This window comes from Mauremys reevesii, linkage group 11, assembly GCF_016161935.1.
Source record: "Mauremys reevesii isolate NIE-2019 linkage group 11, ASM1616193v1, whole genome shotgun sequence".
Classification (NCBI taxonomy): Eukaryota; Metazoa; Chordata; order Testudines; family Geoemydidae; genus Mauremys; species Mauremys reevesii.
Genome location: NC_052633.1, coordinates 50,203,920 through 50,219,412, shown reverse-complemented (window position 1 = coordinate 50,219,412; position 15,493 = coordinate 50,203,920). Strand labels below are relative to the sequence as shown.

At 40.1% G+C, this 15,493-nt stretch overlaps 1 protein-coding gene across 8 annotated transcripts in view; it reads left to right on the top strand.

Annotated features, from left to right (window-relative positions):
* The window catches only part of FMNL2 (formin like 2), a 269,726-nt gene that overhangs the window by 91,738 nt on the left and 162,495 nt on the right, over positions 1–15,493 (top strand). For 2 of the 8 annotated variants that reach the window (XM_039494533.1, XM_039494534.1), the window contains exons 1-2: positions 1,322–1,602; positions 2,365–2,445. The exons of 4 other annotated variants lie outside the window; for them this stretch is intronic. The gene's annotated coding sequence lies outside the window, so the exon portion shown is untranslated. Of the gene's footprint in view, positions 1–1,321; positions 1,603–2,364; positions 2,446–15,493 lie in introns of those variants that run through there. 2 more of the 8 variants (XM_039494537.1, XM_039494536.1) reach the window with 1 other exon arrangement.

The window sequence follows — 15,493 nt, the reverse complement described above, 5'->3', positions numbered from 1 at the left end:
TCTGCATTTAAGTGCAGTACGGTTTGAGGTCAAGGTGGGAAAGGCAGTAGGGCCAATGGATGGATCCACCAGCCTTCAACCCCTACGGAGCATGTGTGCAAGCAACACTAGGGGCTACTAGGTCACAGAGCAGATCTCCTGTTGCTGCTGCATGGCCTTGGAGGAGGAGTCCATCTCTCCTAGCTACTTGGGCTTGGCTCAGCGGTGCTGAATATGCCCTTTAGGATAGATAACCTGAATTTGAAAATGGCCTGAACTGTTTACATAGTGGCTTTTAATAGAGGAGCTGGCCTCGCTCTTTTGTCAGCCAGGGTGGGAAATCTTTTTGATGCCCCCTGTCCCCGAGTGGAGTGGAGCAAAAAATAACACCAAACCCACAGCCAGTCAATCAGCAGAGCAAAATTGGCTGGCCAATCAGAGTGGGGAAAAACAAACAAACAAGCAGTGTGGCGCCCACTAGAAGTTGGCGCCCTGGGCAATTGCCCTACTTGCCTGTCTGCCCCTAGAACTGGCCCTGCACTAATGTCTCTGAGGAGCCATTACAGCTAATTGTTATTGTGACTGCTCTCAGGTGCCTGCTAAGGATTTATGCAATGTAAATATTTTGAATGTGATTAAAAAAAGAAATAAACCCACAGTTTAATCGTGCTCCAAGTAAACCTAACAGATACTGGAAAATAAAGCTGACACTGCATCTATGGTTCTGTTGAGCCACAGTACTCCCAGGGTAACATTAAATGTCACATAGTATGATATGCCCAACTAGACGTGGTCAGGATGGAATGGAATTTGAATGCCTTCTCAGTTTTGTCATTTGTTGGAGTCTTATTGTTCCTTAAACATGCATGTTCTGTCAAAATCTGAACATTTGTTTTTAGTTTTTATGGGAAAGGACGTTTGTCCTATTGTCATGCTACAAATCTAATTGCTGGTAGAGAGGAGTAATAGCTGGTAGAGACAGGGCTAGGTGTGCAAAGGAAAAGAAGCAATGGATTTGTTGCATGTCACTTGCTGTGATGATGGAACATAGTTTTTTACCCAGGAGAGAGACAGTAATGGCTAAAGGCGTATGAACTGTGGACAAGTTGCCTGGAATTATGGAAAGGCCTTACACCCTTTGTCAGGTATAGTAAGAAGAACCTGGTGCTTTTGAAAGCTCTATGTGGATTTGTTTTGGGAACTGGCACTCCTGCTGATAGGTGCACAGACGGTTTGCAGATAAAGTGTAACAGGACACTGAGAATCAAAATATTTTTGAGACAGTCAAGGTCTTGGGTGAATGGACTCTTGGAACATTCCATGGTTACCAGGACAACTGGTGCCAAAGCATGAACAAGGAAGGGATGTAAAACCCAAAGGGCTCCAAAGAAGACAATGGATGATGTTTATTATTAACCGTAACAATAGTCAGCATCTTTGTTATGGTCGTGCCTAAGGAGCAACCTTGAATGTGGCCCCACTGTGCTAGACACTGTACGAACACAGAGCAGCGGATCTCCTAATTCAAAACAGTTTACAAACTAAATAGACCAGGCCGACACAATGTGGGCGAAGGGGTGTAATGCAGAAGCCAAATGAACATGTGATGGTGGCAAACGTTATGTGAGTTCCATGGTTTTTTTGGGTAGTGGTGGTGGGTTTAGTTAAGAAGGGATAAGCCATATGGAAAAAGCAAAGGGAGAGGGGATGGTAAAGGGAGTGAGGGGGACAGGACAGGGGAGAAGAGGGTAAGAGCGGCAGGAGTGGAGTGAAACTCAGGTGTTGACCTGTTTGTTCAGGTCTGTCCCTTTGCTTTTGCTTTTCTTATTCTCCGCAGTCAGTTGTGGCTCTAATGGGTGTTAACCCTATCAGACCTTAGGCCATGGTGTCTCCTGGGTTTTAACAATGTCTAGCTGATCTAGCGGTAGTCTTGCCTGCGTACTTGATGCTGCCTTTGCTGAACCTGCTGCTGGGAGAGAGAAGGGAACTCTGCTTGTCAAACTTTGAAGCGCTAAGTGTAGTCAAAGCGCCAGCGCTGGGAGAAAACTCTCCCAGTGTTGTCCGTACTTCACCTCCCTGTGGGGAATAACGGACAGCGCTGGGGCTTTGACTACACTGGCGCTTTGTAGCGCCGCAATTTGCAGCGCTGCAGAGGGTGTGTTTTCACACCCTGCTGCAGCGCTGCAAATTTGTAAGTGTAGCCAAGCCCTTTAGTCTCCCGCTTGCTACTCTTCAGCCTGAGCTGAACATCCGTGTGTGGGTAAGGGTGTCCCTGCCTGGGCAAGAGAGAGTGTTATCTACAGCTGTATAACAACTCTGCAGTCAATCACCCATGTCTTAACATAATAGAGCAATGCTGTTTTCCTTTTCTCTTGTCTTCTCAAGGTACCCTGTGTCTTCTCATTTATCTGTACTTTGTCTGTCTGCGCTTGGATTGGGAAATTGATTCAATAAAATCACAGCTTTGTAAGTAAGCCGAGAACACTTTGGATACTACCTCTTCAATATAGCCATCATCATCTCATTAATATTTAATTATCCTAAGAGATGTGTAAGAGACAAAGCTAAGTTGGCTGGCTATATTTTTCTTGTAGCACATAGTTTAATAAGGTGGTTTGAGCCTATGACCATTAAAAAGAACCCAAAGACATAATACCAGCCATAAGGTGCAAAAATAACATCCAGATAATTCTACAATCATTACACCAAGCTTCTCCTTAGTCTGCATAGCCCCTCTGTAAACACTGCCCAGTGGGAATTCTTAGGGAGGGGAGTGGATGAAGAATATCTGTCTATCAATGCTGTGCTCCTCATTGTCATTTCTTAACATGTTTCCCTCTCTAGTGGCTTTCCTATAGGAAGTTAATGCTGCTAAGGCCCCCCACCTCCTCTCAGTACAGGTCAGAAACCCTAGCCCCCTGAAGGCATAATGAGAAGCTGGAGTTAATGTTGCAGAGTTTCTCCCATCTTGCAGGAAGGTATGATCAGACTGTAATACATGGTGGTATTTTAAAATCCTGTCAGACGTTTAAGGGCCTGTTGTCAGGTTAAAATCATGGGCAAAACCCCAACTGACTTCAATGGGAACACTATTCAGCCACCATATCACCAGTGTTAAGATGTCACCAGTTCCTGCTAACACTGGAGCTTATTACAGCTCAATCACACAGTCATTTAAAATCTAATTTATTTTTCACCCTTCATGATGTTTACAGTTTGGACTTCATTCACTTTGGACCATGAACTCATTTACCATGAACTCACCAGTTTCAGTATAGTTTTTTATCTGTTTCTACTCAGTTTCATTTTCTAGCTCGCATGTATGATAACACAATGCGTCAGTTGTTTGGGTTTCAAAACCTGCAGTAAAATGTTTAAATCCAAACAAAAAATGGTTTGAATTTTTTTAAATAATGTAAAAATATTCCTGTTAACAGTAGGTTTTGCAAAATCTTTAAAAAAAATTACATTCAGGGCCTTATCTGTGTGTGACATTTTCCCAAAAATGAACATACTCCAAGCATGCTAGCCAAAAGTGGAACAGCTTTCCCTTGATTTCTACCATGGGAGAACTTTTTGGTTTGTTTTCCTTTCCAGAGACACATAGTTGAGAGGTGTCACAGAACATTAAGAAGAAAAGCAGTAATGTGATGAAGCTCTGCAGAGCATCAGCACTGAGGTGTATATGGGTCACAAAGGCTCCCTCAACAGCTAGGCAAAAGGTTGTTTGCCTTTTTGTGTGTGTGTTTGTTTCCATCATTTCAGTGTAACAAAAGGTTGCTTGTGTTTTCCTCATGTTCAGTGCTGTGAGTCACTCACGGACGGTGGGTAATGCTGTCAACATTAGCCTGGTGAGCTCGTGGCCACTATGTCGTGGGAGGAAAGAGTAGGAAGCCTTAAGCCACAACAGATAAAAAGTGGGATGTAAGAATTTGAAGGCAAAAAGAAGCAGGCGCTTGCAAACAAGGACTTTTGTTAGGGATAAGAAAGCATGCCTTCTTTTACCATACACCCATTAGGTGTTTAGTTTTATTATCTCTTCAGTTTTTACCCTTGATGAGCATGCATAAAAGCTTATGTGAGGAGCAAAAATGAACAACCAGCTTTGTAACCCTGCCAAGCTATTGTATAAGTGCATTGTTATCCCACTAGTTAACAGTTCAACCCTTGCTGCATCGTAACATTTCTCCAGCAGAAAGAAAAAGACTTTGCTCTTAGTTATCTGTTTTCTGATCACAGTGGATGGTACACATCTGAAACGTGACACATGAGTAACTTCTGCCTAGATTTACAACAATCCAAATTCTCCAACATGCTGTTTCAATACCAGCATGAGAGTTAGACAACAATGTGCCCCATAACTTCAAAGAATGCTGGGGCATAATACAGAAGGGTGAGGAGAACAGGATCTGCCAAGCACCCCATAAATTACTAAAATCTCCTTCCATGTAGCATTTAAAAAGAAGAATTTAAAGTTTTAAATGAAAATAATTTTGGGGGCTACTCTGCTGTGCCAGTAGAGATTTCTATTCTTTGCATTATTAATATCTCTTTTGTGGGAGGAAAATGGTAGTAGAGGGGATGTTATACGTCGCTAAGAATCTTATAAGATAGAGGGTAAAATCCTGGCCTCACGGAAGTCAATGCTTTCATTTCTGTGTGCCAGGATTTCACCCAGAGGATACAAACCTTCCTGTTTCAGGTCATAACCCAACCTCTGACTAATGAGGGTTAGGCAGAAACTTTTCCAGCAGGCAGGTTATAAATGCCTTCTTCAGGGTTCTGGCGCATTTGGTACTGGCCATTGTTGAGACAAGATGCTGGACTAGGTGCACCACTAGTTGGATCCGTGTTCCTAAGATGTTACTTAACATGTGCTTGTGCTCTCTGAGATAGGATACACCCAGGTGGGGCCTTGCTGCTTTTTTAGCAACACAGGAGCCAAATTCTCCACTCATTGGTGGGGTTTAATCAGTGTCTCTGAAAGAGAGTTTGAACTCTGATCTTCCCCTCTTGACTTACTAGCAGAACAAGGAGCTGCTCCCCAGACCTAGCTGCTTTGCTTGTTGTTCTCCCACCGGAGGGCTCCAATGCTCTGCCACCTTTTCGTTAAACCTGAGCTAAATCAGAATTTGGGGAACTGCTCCCTGATCTGGAGCAGTGGTTGTGATGTATCTCTTGCTCCAATAGAAAGTGAATCCACTCTGGACAAGTGTATCTTTGGAGTGGTCTAAACTAGGGGGGCGGGATCGATCTAAGATACGCAACTTCAGCTACGCTATTTGCGTAGCTGAAGTCGAAGTATCTTAGTTCAACTTACCTGGCCATTCTCACGGCGGCAAGTCAACCGCCACGGCTCCCCCGTCTACTCCACTTACTCCTCCTGCTGAGGTGGAGTACGGGTGTCGATTCGGGGATTGATTTATTGCGTCTAGACGAGACGCGATAAATCAGTCCCCAATAGATTGATTACTACCCACTGATCCTGCGGGTAGTTTAGACGTGGCCTTCTGTTTTATATTACATTTTTGGCCTATATGCAAATGCACATGACAAGTTATTATGTAGCTTTTAAATAATTTGATGTAGCTACCATGAAGTCCCCTAGCTTTTCTGGGTTCAATAGGATATATTTCTTTGGCATATGTTAAAATACCTGAATAGCCAGCAGATAATAGGAAATAGTCCATAGAGTAAACCGGCAATCTTTGTCTGTGCAACATTTTGGAGAAATGGTCCCATGGCACAAATTTTGTACCCAAATCCAAATATTCCCTAAGTATGGTTGTGTTTGGATTCAAGGGTTTAGCCTGGATCATTGAAGAGGTAGAAAATAGGCACTAAGTTTGGATTCAGATTTGAATTCCCAGGGTTTGAGAACATTTGGATTTGAGGTTTTTGGTGTGGGCCAATCTCTTTTTTACTAATAATTATAACAGTCTCTTGCTAGAGAGTACTGCCACGGTAAGCACTGGGGACCCCCTGGTCCTTAAATGTTTTTTTGCTACCTGATACTTTTTCCATTTGCTGATGCACCTATATCCTTTCAGGAAGCCTGGAACTATTCTTATGCGTCTCATATTGGATAGATGATAATGGAGACTCTCCAAGAGCCATAAAATAATGGGGTTTTGTTGGTTTGTTTGCTTTTTAAAAACACTTTCAGGCATAGCGCCATGTCTTAATTGCAGTTTTTCTCCTATATCTTCAAAGACAAGACATATTGCAAAGCTCATTAGCATGAGAAAATGAGAATTTTGGTGGGTGAAATATTTCATCTGGCTTGCAGTGTAATATCCAGGGCATTGTAGACTGCAGAGGAATGATTTGGAGTCTACATGTCTTATTCCTAAATAGTATTAGAGCTGGCAAAACTGAACTCTTGCTTAAAAGGAAAATATTCCCCAGAGCCAAACCCTGATTGTCAGTGTATTTTTATGGGAGTATTTCATGTTACTCTGTTTTTTTGCTGTTTTGCACTGATAACCAATTTTAGGGATTTATTGTCATCTCAAAGTGTCAGGAGTTCAGGACCTAAATCCTCATGCATCAAGCCAACACCTTATCTAACAGTAAAAGAATCAACTGTTTTTTAATCCTGCATCTTGGCTCAAATCTGAAATAGTTTCTGTATAGCATGTACAGGAAAAGGCCACTAGCCAGTTACAATCTGATCCTGCAGTCTTTACTCAGGCAAAACCAGTGTTGGCCTTGCATAATTTTAGGAGGAAATTCAATAATGGCCTAAGAAACCAAAGAGTTTACCATTTCTTTCCATTGCCCCATCTCTCTTCTCTCCACTGTGGGGCTTTCACTGATCTCACCTCTTTTGTGGTCTAAACTTAAAACAAAAGGACCCCATTGATTTGTGGAGTGCAGTTCAACAGTTTCCTGTTTGTCCTGACTAATGAAGACTAATATATCCACCTACATTGGATGTATGCTGGTAACAGACAGGGCAAGAATGAACTCCCACGAAACACAGTATGCTCAAAAGAGATTAAAAACCTAGCTGTATTTTATACTATTTAGAAGGCCATAACATGTCTGAGGAAACATGGAAATAAAATGGATTATGGAGAAAGCACATTACAGCTGAACTACCTGGTAGCCTAGTAATGCTAGTGGAAATCTTACTGAATAAAGGAAATATGTAGATGTGTTTTATAAAATGTACAACCCTTTCTGTCTGAGGTAGAATGAAGCTCACTGTATATGGGAGTGAAAGAGAGCAGAAGAGCTTATTGGGTTCCCTGCTGATATGACCAGATCCCCTTACACCCTTTTGGCTGGGAGGAGCTCCACTTAAGCTGGTTGACCAGATTGGTTGTGTGAAAAGTACCTCACTTTGGCATCCAATCCACCCCTTTGGTTCCAGAGCAGAGAGAATGATGTCACTTAATTAGCTTAAAGGCCTTTTTATTCCTGTTGTGTCCCTTCCTTAGTTTGTGTGCAGCAAATTTAATTGCTTTTCAGTACATTTGGTTTTCAGAAAATGAAAAGAGAGGAGTTTACTTGGCTCCCATCCCTCACTTCAGTGTTCTGAGGACAAGTATACACGTCCTTTGGGTTCTAAGGGTCAAGAGGCTTATCCCAACTCTTTACTCAATCCAGCCCTTTCAAGGAACAGACAAACGTTAGCCCCTTTCCCACAGTTTCAGAAGCAGGTTTCTGATCTCATAAGGAATAATCAAATACACCAGAATGACAGAAAATAATAACCGAAAAAGCACATCCTGTTACTGTTTCTTTAACCATCGTGTATGGTGCTTCTTCAGGACAATAAGATGCTTTATTTTATATTTTAGTCTCACTTTCACTTAATGTTGTGAAAATGAGAGTGTTTTAAAGTAAAGGATCAAGGAATAAAAATAGCCTTTATTGATTGATCCTGTGATTGCACAACTTTCACTGTGTACTTAAGTTGTTATGGTCAGGTCAGATGAGGGCTTTTTAGCTATTTACTCCTGATCTCATATCACAGGTGCTTTCTCTGTTAGTAAATAATTGGGACCATCAGAAAAAGTTGGCAGTGTTGCTATAAATAGGTCATCAGTTATAGCAATGATAAACATGGGTTGGAAAGCACCAAAGTTTCCTTTGCATTTCTGAGTCTCTCAAAGAGAACCCAACCAGCTATACTTTTTCAGAAGTATACACAGACCTTCAAGGAAATGAGATGCGTTTTCACTTTCATTATGCCTGTTAAACAGTTTTAGAATTTGCCTACAATGGTGACCAAAGTATTAAAAATATCTAATAATCCATTAGACCTTGGTTCCATGGATACCCAAATTCATTCTGCAAGTCAAGTTGATTGTTATTATTATCCTTTACTTTTTATAGTGCCAAAAACTGTTCCCTATACGAAACGAAGAAGAGAATGTAATCCCTGCCCCAAGGAGATTACAATCTAAATTAGCCATTCATAGTGCAGCTCAAACTTAATATTAAAAATATACATCACATATTTGGTGTACATAAAATATATATGATGGATCGGCAGAAGGCAATGTGGGCAGTGAATTTAGGGTTTGTTTTTGTAGTTGTTGTTCCCCTCCCCCTGTCCCTCTTACCTTCACTTTCCATCCCTTTTATTTATTAATGCCTGAGGGGTTAGACATTGAAAATCTATCAAATAGAAGGGCCGGATTCTCAGCTGGTGTAAATTGACATCAATAAAGCTTCGCTGATTTACACCAGCTGGGAATCTGGCCTGAACTGTTTTTGATGTTATGAAAATAAAAATGTTTTTAAAAAAATTGCTCATGGAATAAAGTGGTTTATAGGGGAAGGATTATGGGTTTATGGGTAGGTCCTGTGAAAAAGTGAAGTCTAACCTTTGTTGAAATCAATGTCAAGACTCTTAATGACTCCGGTGGAGCTGGAGCAGGCCCATGGTGATCATAGAATCATAGAACTGGAAGGGACCTCGAGAGGTCATCTAGTCCAGTCCCCTGCACTAATGGCAGGACTAAGTATTATCTAGACCATCCCAGACAGGTGTTTGTCCAACCTGCTCTTAAAAATCCCAAATGATGGAGATTCCACAACCTCCCTAGGCAATTTATTCTAGATCTGGATTCTGTTCCTGGCTCTGCTGCACCTTTGACGTGTGCCTTTGCGCATGTGGCAGAGGCCAGTATTTTCAAGCTCAAGTGTCTAAAATCAGCTACCTGAGTCTGTATTTAGGCACATAAATGAACTAATTTTTAGAGCTTCTGAGTGCCTGCATGTCCCGTGGTGTTCCTTATTTGCTTTAGGATTAGCTCTGATATATTTGTGATGTCAGCACACCTTTGCAAATCAGGCCACTTATTTAGGTGCCTGATTTTTAATAGATAAGTTTGAAAATTTTGGCCTCAGTCTCACTGTGCCTGACTTTTCCCACCTATAGAACAAGGATTAAAATACTCACCTCCCAAGGTTGTTGTGAAACTATTTGTAAAGCGCTTTGAGCTTCTTGGATAGAAAGCACCTTATAAGTGTGAAATATTATTTATGATATATTATTATTGTCTATATTATTCTGTTTTAACTTCTTTCACAATGTCCTTTCTATTTCCTGGTAGAAAGTTGAATATATGCTCTGGAGGGGAATTATTCTGAGCAATGGGTTATAACATCGATAATACTAGTATTCACAAAGCATGCTAGCAGGCATGAATGCTAGTGATTTTTAGGAGATTTTCCATAATTTTGTTCCATGTGTCTGAAATAGTTTTTGTATTTTATTTAGGGCTGTCAAGTGATTTTAAAAAATGGTTATTAATCATGCGATTAAAAAAATTAATTGTGATGATCACACTGTTAAATAATAGAATACCATTTATTTAAATATTTTTGGATTTTTTTACATTTTCAAATATATTGATTTCAATTACAACACAGAATACAAATTGTACAGTGCTCACTTTATATTTATTTTTTATTTCAAATATTTGCACTATAAAAACAAAAGAAATAGTATATTTCAATTAACCTAATATAAGTACTGTAGTGCAGTCTCTTTATCATGAAAGCTGAATGTACAAATGTAAAATTATGTACCAAAAAAAATAACTGCATTCAAAAATAAAACAATATGAAACTTTAGAGCTTACAAGTCCACTCAGTCTTACTTCATGTTCAGCTAATTGCTCAGACAAACAAGTTGGTTTACATTTATGGGAGATAATGCTCTCTGCTTCTTATTTACAATATAACCTCAAAATGAGAACAGGCATTTGCATGGCACTTTTGTAGCCGGCATTGCAAGGTATTTATGTGCCAGATACGCTAAACATTTGTATGCCCCTTCATGCTTCAGCCACCATTCCGGAGGACGTGCTTCCATTCTGGTGACGTTTGTTAAAAAAAATAGTGCATTAATTAAATTTGTGACTGAACTCCTTGGGGGAGAATTGTATGTCTCCTGTTCTGTTTTACCCACATTCTGCCATATATTTCATGTTATAGCAGTCTCGGATGATGACCCAACACACACTGTTTGTTTTAAGAACAATTTCACAGGAGATTTGACAAAATGCAAAGACGGTACCAATGTGAGATTTCTAAAAATAGCTACAGCACTTGACCCAAGGTTTAAGAATCTGAAGTGCCGTCCAAAATCTGAGAGGGATGAGGTATTTATTTTTGTTTATTTTTTATTACAAATATTTGCACTGTAAAAAACAAAAGAAATAGTATTTTTCAATTCACCCAACACAAGTACTGTAGTGCAATCAATGTAAAACTTTAGAGCCTACAAGCCCACTCGGTCCTACTTCAGCCAATCACTCAAACAAACAAGTTTGATTACTTTTGCAGGAGATAATGCTGCCTGCTTCTTGTTTACAATGTCACCTGAAAGTGAGAACAGGTGTTCGCATGGCACTGTTGTAACCAGTGTTGCAAGATATTTACATGTCAGATGCGCTAAAGATTCGTGTCCCTTCATGCTTCAACCACCAGTCTAGAGGACATGCATCCATGTTGATGATGAGTTCTGCTCGATAACAATCCAAAGCAGTATGAACCGACACATGTTCATTTTCATCATCTGAGTCAGATGCCACCAGCAGAAGGTTGATTTTCTTTTTTGGTGGTTCGGGTTTTGTTGTTTCCGCATCAAAATGTTGCTCTTTTAAGACTTCTAAAAGAATGCTCCACACCTCGTGATGGTGTTTGTAAATCAAACAACATATGCTGGGTCATCATCCAAGAACATGGCATACGAGAAGGGGCATATGAATGTTTAGCGTATCTGGCACATAAATACCTTGCAATGCCGGCTACAAAAGTGCCATGCGAATGCCTGTTCTCACTTTCAGGTTACATTGTAAATAAGAAGCAGGCAGTTTGTCTTAGCGATTGGCTGAACAAGAAGTAGGACTGAGTGGATGTGTAGGCTCTAAAGTTTTACACTGTTTTGTTTTTGAGTGCAGTTATGTAACAAAAAAATCTACATTTGCAAGTTACACTTTCGCAACAGAGATTGTACTACAGTAGTTGTATGAGGTGAATTGAAAAATACTATTTCTTTTATTTATGATTTTTACACTGCAGATATTTGTAATAAAAGCTAATATAAAGTGAGTACTGTACACTTTGTATTCTGTGTTATAATAGAAATCAACATATTTGAAAATGTAGAAAAACATCCAAAATATTTAATACATTTCAATTGGTATTCTATTGTTAAACAGTGCGATTAATCACAATTAATTTTTTAATCGTAGTTAATTTTTTTTAGTTAATCATGTGAGTTAACTGCGATTAATTGGCAGCCCTAATTTTATTATGTGCTGTTGTGCCAAAATGCTATGAAACGAAAGGAAATTCACATCTATGGTGACAATTTCTTACTATAACTATTGATGATAATTGAAAAACTCAAGTTGTACAGTATGTCAGTGTGTTTGAAATAATAATGTCACATGGACTAGTGGACTGCCCACTGGACTAGGAGTCAGGCAGCCTAGTGTTCAAAATTTGTCTTTACACTGACTTGTTTTCTTTCGCCCTGGTTGCAAAAATGAGGTTAGTGATGTTTAACTACCACATCACCTTAAAAGTCCCAGAGGTGTTCAGATTTTCAGAAGTTGCCTCAGTCATTGGCTACCCAACTTGTAATCTTAAATAGGTCTGATTGTCAGAGTGTGGCTAATCTGTATTTTCTGAAAAATCAGCCTCCTTTAAGATGTTTCAGACTGATCACCCAAAACCCACTATTTGCTTTTGAAAATTGGACTAATTGCTTGCTCAGATATCTGAAGCAGCATCCCACTACATGAAATAATAAATACGTCAAGCCCAAACAATTGCATTCTAAAAGGGAAACGAAAGCGTCTTTATGGATTACTGCACCTAAGGCAGCTGGCATGATCAGCCTCAGGCAATTGTGAAGTGTTTGTTTCTCTTAATAGTGAAAGTCTTGTTCTGAGGTTTTAAAAGAAAATTGTATAAAACATTTTTTTTGCTTAATTTAAAAAGCATGCCCCCCCCATGACTTTGTTGCCAAACAGTTCCCCTAAGTTCAGAGCTTTTGACCACTAAAATGTATAGGTAGTGGGTTATATCTTTCTTGGATTTTGCAGAGCAGTATAATGAAGCTTGAATATCATAAAGATATAAGGTTTGCTGAGAAGCACAGTTTTGTACCAATCTCCCAGCTGAAGAAAAGGGATTAGATTGTGACTTGGCACACAGAAATTTGTCTGGGATCTTTCTGTCAAGGAAAACATGTTTCATACATTTCACTGTGTTTTCCTACAAACACGATACTGTTGTTTATTGAACGGGAAATAAATTAATTCAGAAGAAATAGAAGCTGGTTGGGTGAGCTTGTCCATTAGTAGTGAAGTTCACTATTGAAACCCTATTACTTTCTTTAAATGAAGTCTCGGATACTCACACTTAGGCATTGGGACTGCTCACATGATAAAGTGCTGCTCAACATTGGTGAGGATTGCAGAATCTGGGCCATTGTACTTAACCACGGTTGGCAGCAGCCTCAGTCAAGGCTGTCTTTTTTGGTCTCCTGGTGGGATATAAATTTTCCAGCAGAAGGTTGCTATGTGATAAAGGAGAGTGGGAGGGAGAATCTGTGAAGGCAGCCTAAAATGGTGCTTGGTTTGGCAGCCCAGAATGAGCCTTATATAATCTCTTCTGCACCAGTGCCCTCAGTAATATCTGCTGTTATTGGTATACAGTGGCACCAGTTCAGCCTTCCTCTCTAATCCCCTTCTCCCTTTCCCCAGCAGAGACCGCAGTCCTAATAGTTATCCTATGGTTAGAATAGATAGATTTCAGCGTTGCTGAATAAACCATTATCCCAACTGCTATAAAGAACAGGCCCCTTCCTCTGTACAGTATTAACAGCAAACCTGGAAATCATCACAGGAGGAGTCTTGCTCAGAAACATGGGTGGAGATATTGTTAAAGCCTTTTATTTGTTGCCAAGTATGTTTTGTACAACATACTGTCTTTCTTGCATTGTTTTAGAGAGCTCCGTTCATGCAGTTATATCTGTGTAGTGATAGCAGGGCTGGTGAAACCTATGCAACAACCAACAATGATGGCAAGTTCTGAGCACAGTTCTCTCTCCTGGCATCTCTCGTCCTGATCCTTGCATTTCCAGGAGTGCTCTCATTTAGATGGTAGCCTGTCTCTTTCCTTTTTAAAAAAAGGAAGTTATGGCTGCTGGAAACGTGTGTGCCTTAATAATGTAATAGACCTGTTAATATATCTCAGTTGGTGCCACTGAGGCTGATAGCCCCTCAAAACAGCATTACAACATAGGCTGTTCTCCCTAAGCCTTTACAATGCGAATTATTATTCATTCTTCTTTCGCCTTTTCAGGAGTAACCTAATAAGACATGCATTAGCTATAGGTATAGTGTGTGTGTGGGGGGGGAGACCAGGAGCCTGCAGCGAACTGTATGGAAGCAAACACAGGTAGCCTTGTGCTTGCCTGGCTTTATTTAATAGAGGGCGCGTATAACATTCTTAACCCCTTGATAGTCAAAGTCACTGGGAAGGCTCTGGTTGCTGCCCACTGTGGCTTTATTGTTTCTGCGTCCCATAAGAGATCAAACATTGTTTTCCCCCCTTTTGTTTCTATAGCAAACATCGATTTGCGTACAAATGGACACACGATGAATGTGCATGTTAATATTTCCTGATGGATTGTCCCTCCTTTAAGAAAGAAAAACCTTAAAATAGATGTAACCAGACACCTTGAATCTGGATAATAAATACCATATGTGCTTACCCTAAGAATTTAGTCTATCCTGTTTGGCACTTTTTTTTCTCCTATAAATAGTCTCCATAATAGGATTTTATTGTGAGCTGTGCTAACTTTTCTAATTGCTCATGCATGGGTGTTAATGCTGTATCTTTATAATCCTTAGCAAACCTTTCAGGCAGCACGATCTGTTTATTGAGCTGTCTACCAATGTTTTATTTGTGCCCAATGCAGGAAGAGTGGGGGTGGAGTGCTGGCATTAGTGGTACTGGTGGAGGATTAATTCTGCTTGTCATCTGGGTAATAGGCTGGCTGAGAGCTTTTGCTAGCGTGCACGCTCATTTTCATTCTGTGCCATACTTTGTTTCTGAGTGAGCCTGATGAACTGTTTAACCTAATTACCATCTCAGGGATTTACTTAACTCCCAACTATGGAAGCCATGAAAAGCCATAGCTTGATTTAACAGAGATATCTTCATTTCAACAATTCTGAAGAGTTCGGATTTCAATGCTTTCCTAAGGTACTTTATATACTAAAAAAAAAACAAATTTTCTCTCATATTTGATGAGAGTTTTGCATGTACACCTCTACCCCGATATAATGCGACCTGATATAACACAAATTCGGATATAACGCAGTAAAGCAGCGCTCCATGGGGCGGGGCTGCGTGCTCCGGTGGATCAAAGCAAGTTCAGTATAGTTTCACCTATAACGTGGTAAGATTTTTTGGCTCCCGAGGACAGCGTTATATTGGGGTAGAGGTGTATCTGCCACTTGGCTGACTGGATGCATAACAGATAAATTTACCTCCAGATGAACTGCGTTATGGATTGTGCTATAGACAGGGGTTAAAGTAAACTTATGGTCAGAGAAGTGACTCCTTAAAAATGGCTTTCTGTAGTTTCCTATTTATTTCTCTTGATATCTTCCAGATCAAATTTGCTCAGTTTACAAGACCTAGATTATCTTTTGTAACTGCCAGACCTGCCATTCAGCCTGGGATCTGAAAGTCAAACTGGATATTTCCTGGGGATAAAGGTTCTAGGATCAGAATGCAGGGGACAATTTAGCAGATGATTTTTGAAGCATAACAGAATCCAGCCTCCTTGTCCATGGCTGTATTGACTCTGTATTTCTAATAGCAATAAATGTACTTTTGTCAATAAAGAAGCAGATCTGACTCTGACACACAAAGAGCAGATCTGTTGATTAAGAAGGTGCCATTTTTATGTGTCACTTCTGACCACAAGTCTTCTTAATGAAAGTGGAAAATGATGCAGAAAGCA